At 42.2% G+C, this 4,930-nt stretch overlaps 1 non-coding gene across 1 annotated transcript; it reads right to left on the bottom strand.

The window, feature by feature from the left end:
• Nucleotides 1-1,653: 1,653 nt before the first annotated feature.
• Trnae-uuc (transfer RNA glutamic acid (anticodon UUC)) lies at nucleotides 1,654-1,725 on the bottom strand. The gene has a single exon. It is a non-coding gene; the product is annotated as a tRNA-Glu (tRNA).
• Between the last annotated feature and the right edge of the window lie 3,205 nt (nucleotides 1,726-4,930).

Genomic DNA, 4,930 nt, shown 5'->3' on the forward strand with positions numbered 1-4,930 from the left:
TTTTTCTCGACCCTCCAAAATTACGACAGATTATCTTAGATCAGAAAACCTTTATTCCTCTTCCTAAAACAGTGCGAATGGTGGAGTGTTTTTTCTTCAAGTCGATGTGGTGCTTGTAAAGTAGCACGAATTAGGGAAAGGCTTAGTTGGCGTCTACCTTACAAAAGTATACACACAAATTTCCATCTCGTGTGTGTGTGTGTGTGTGTGTGTGTGTGTGTGTGTGTGTGTGTGTGTGTGTGTTGGTTGCAAGGCGCCCTAGTCACCTTTCTTGGAAATCTGGATCAGGCTTTGCCAAGGGGAATAACCCGACTTCTGCATTTTTCCGGATTATTCAAAGGTTGAAGTAAATGAAGTAAGTGCCTTCCCTCATGGCTCACGGTTCGCTAAATGATCGTCTTCCGTAGAAAATATTGAAAGTCTCGACCAAAATATAGGGAAGGTGTGTGTGAAACAAAAAGAAGAACTGTGGCAGAGAGAATGGTGAGATATAACCGAGCGGTATAGGATAATGTTGCGTCACGCCCAGTCTCCGAGCGCTGCCTCGGGCTGACGTGGTAGTACTCTTTAGATTCTAGAACCTAGATCTTGGTTTTGACATTGGCGCAGGGGTTAAAAGACAAGGCTTAAGATAATTTACATTTATTTTCATTATCAAGCAAACATAATTCTGAATATTTACACTTTCATCCGTTTTTAACTCAATTTTAGAAATCACAATACAATATGAACTGCTCACAACTTGAAAGTTTCCTTATGTATGACTCATTCTGGTCCATGTCGGAGGATAAGGAGACGGGGGAAGTGGAGGAGGAGGAAGAGGGAACAAAAGACGCAGAAGATGGAGATGACAGAGGAAGAAGAGGAAAGAGAAAGAGGAAGACGACGAAGAAAACGAAATCAAAGGTGAAGAAAATAGTAGTAGTAGCATCATCATCATCATCATTAGTAGTAGTATTAATGATATAGTAGCAGTGGTAGTAGTAGTTGTAGTAGTTGAAGAAGAAGAAGAAGAAAGAGGGATCGCGAGTCGCCCAGCTACCGCGGCTGGGGCCACTCAGCAGTCCTCAGGTAGGGCCGCCCAACCCCGCGCACACAAAAGAGTTAAGAGGCGGCATTCAGACCCCGCCTCGCCCACCACTTCATCATTGTTTACCAAGAGGTGCCCTGAGTGCTCTCGCCGCCGCCGTGACCTTCTGTGACACTTTGTGAGCCCCAATCATCCCCGCCCCACCCCGCCCTGGCAACCCTTTTATTGGCCAGTAATCAGCTGTGTCATGTTTGAACTGAGTTGTATCCTCCACCGCCGCAGACACCGTTGAAAACAGGTTCTCCGAGATGAAAACTGAGACGCCGACATGGATTATCTTTTCACCTGTGCGGTGGGCTAAGAGCCTCACTTCATGATCGTCTCCATACTCGTCAGGGTTGGACGCAGTCGCCCCTGAAGCGTGTGTGTACAGCAAACAGTCCGCACATTGACGGCGCCTTGAAACAGGTGTTGTGTGACGCGCCGGGGTGAATGGTGGCCGCCGTTTGGTTTTAAAACAGAATATCAGGCAGGGACACGCAAATCATTTGGTGTGGAAGGAGAATGTGGCAAGCTTTGAAAAGTGAAATCTATATGGACAGGTAATGGTATAAAAACAATGTTTCCCATGCCGGGAATCGAACCCGGGCCTCCTGGGTGAAAGCCAGGTATCCTAGCCACTAGACCACATGGGACATGTCTTTAGGAGATGAGGCTTAGGTAAAAGTAACAAATAAATTTTCCTCTGCTGGTAATCAAACCTGGACCTCCTGGGTGAAAGCCAGGTATCCTAGCCACTATAGACGACATCAGGCTCGAGTGGAAAAAGTCAAGCTTTGAAATAGATACTAATTATCTACTGGTGTTAGTAAAATAAATTATGAGATAGATATATTGTTAGTGTGCATTATAACAGCATGTTTAGATAACGTCCCTGACCATGCAGGCGACGCATTCTTGACATTGTGCAGCGGAAAAACAAATACTCATGAAACAGAACACCACCAAGCATGACGCCCCACTGACACACGGCGCCTGCACCTCCCATGTCCCTTCCCTTGTCCCTTCCCCAGTCCCACTCTAGTGAAAACCACGCCCCGTCCCGGCACGTGTTGCGGCCGTCACACCACACTACTCTACCTCTCCCGTGGTGGTGGCGGCGGCGGCAGCAAGTGACTGTGATATGATGATGATACTCTCGTGACTTTTTTGGCGTTGACAGCGGGAGTGCCACACAGTCATTAAGTTCGCGGATGTTTCCGTTTTTTTTTCTTTCAGTTTTCCGTTTGTTTCCCATCGCTGTAGGCTACCCACGCAAATCTCATGGACTCGGAGAACAATGGGAGGGGTGTATAATCATGATACGATCAATGTTTGACAAGTGCATACGGCACTGCTTTTTTATCATTTAATGAGATTTATATGAACTTTACCATAATAGGTTAGATAATTAGCCAACAAAATTTTCATTTATGTGATTGTTGAGTTTCTTAATTATTTTTGCTCTATTATTTGATAATTAGTTTATCTTTTCGTTTCACTTAGTCGTCTTATGATAGTCTGCTTCGGCAGCGTGGTGAATTTATCCACGGGGATGTTGGGAGTTTTGTCGAGGCATTCGGCGAATCTATGAACAATATTGCTCACCACCTGGCGCTATGCTTGCCTTGCTGAGCCGACACCTTGTTCTTTTAGGGTCTTTAACATGCTCTCTTGATATGTGTTAGTCTACAGGGATAAGCAATGCACTTGAATGGAACCTGTCCCCTTCATGATATCACAATAACAAGTTAGTGGTCAAGAAGAGGATTTGCTTTTATAGAGTGATCGTTGTTTATGGCAGACGCTGGAACACTGTACGTATAATGGCGGCCGGCTCAGAAAATTAGTTTTTTTTATATTATTTTTCCAAGCCCCAGTCACATACCTGCTGGACACACACACACACACACACACACACACACACACACACACACACACACACGCACACGCACGCACACACACACACACACACACACACACACACACACACACACACACACACGTGCACACAAAGCCATTGTATTTCGTCTATTGATTTTTTTTTTATTACTTACACACAACACATACTTTATTTATTTGTTGATAGTATTTCACACACACACACACACACACACACACACACACACACACATATATATATATATATATATATATATATATATATATATATATATATATATATATATATATATATATTTTTTTTTTTTTTTTTTTTTTTACATCAAAGGATGCGGCTCAAGGGCAACATAAAGAGTACAAAAAAGCCCGCTACTCGCCGCTCCCACAAAAGTAAAAAGTAAAGAGTAGCCAAAAGAGAGAACAATTCCGGGTGGAGAAGTGTCTTGATACACTCTTCTTGAAAGAGGTCAAGTCATAGGCAGGAGGAAATACAGAGGAAGGAAGACTTCCAGAATTTACCAGTGAAGGGGATGAAAGAATGGAGATGCTGGTTAACTCTTGCATAAGGGGTTTGGACAGTATGGGGATGAGCATGAGTAGAAAGTCGTGTGCAGCGGGGCCGCGGGAGGGGGGAGGCATGCAGTTAGCAAGTTCAGAAGAGCAGTCGGCATGAAACTATCGAAAGAAAAAAGAAAGAGAAGCAACATGGCGGCGGAATCTAAGAGGTAGAAGGCTGTCAGTAAGAGAAGAGCTGATGAGACGAAGAGCTTTTAGATTCCACTCTGTCTAGAAGAGCTGTGTGAGTGGAGCTCCCCCACACGTGAGATGCATTCACCATAAGAGGGCGGACAAGACCCCTATATATGGAAATATATATATATATATATATATATATATATATATATATATATATATATATATATATATATATATATATATACATATATATATATATATATATATATATATATATATATATATATATATATATATATATATATATATATATATATATATATATATATATATATATATATATATATATATATATATATATATATATATATATATATATATATATATATATATATATATATATATATATATATATATATATATATATATATATATATATATATATATATATATATATATATATATATATATATATATATATATATATATATATATATGTGTGTGTGTGTGTGTGTGTGTGTGTGTGTGTGTGTGTGTGTGTATGTAATTCACCTCTTGGTCTGCTGCGGGTCTCCCTCGAGACAGCCAGCCGTTCCCCTATAGTACCGATCTTTGGGTAGGACTGAGACCACTCACACACAGCACACCGCGACAACGAGGTCACAACTCCTTGCCTTACGTTGCGTACCTATTTACCGCTAGGTGAACAGGGGCTACACGTGAAAGAAGATAAACCCAACTTATCTTCACCGAAGAAGTTTCGAAATTAATTCAGTTTTTGGCTGCATTTTATTCCATTAGGTGATTAGAGGAGGCGAAAATACTGATTTTCTCTCCCCTATTTATTTTTCCCACCCAACCGTTTATCTTCCTCTCCTACATAAAAACACACGTTAGCGTCAGTGAGTGATGCTAAACGTGACGCCGCGAAGGTTCCCGGAAAGTGTTACGCAACTCTACCAACCGTTCCCTTGAGGCGGCGGTGTGGTGGTGCCTCGCCCCACTCCGCCCAGCTCCGTTCCGCCTAGCCCCGCCCCAGCCCTGCACCTGAATAGATAAGTGTTTGGTTGCGTAGTATTGTGAAGGATTTTTTTTTTACATTAAAAATACATTAAACTGAAAGTTTGTTTTTCATTACTACGCTCATACTCCACCCTGCGTCGCTCAACCCCGTGGCTGTGTCGCCTCAGCCTGACTCTGAGTGCTTCTTAGCCTTCTTGGTAAGGTTGAGTAGGGAGGGAATGGAGGAAGACTAAGAGCTGG

Source organism: Eriocheir sinensis, chromosome 21 (genome assembly GCF_024679095.1).
Source record: "Eriocheir sinensis breed Jianghai 21 chromosome 21, ASM2467909v1, whole genome shotgun sequence".
In the NCBI taxonomy this organism is placed as follows: Eukaryota; Metazoa; Arthropoda; class Malacostraca; order Decapoda; family Varunidae; genus Eriocheir; species Eriocheir sinensis.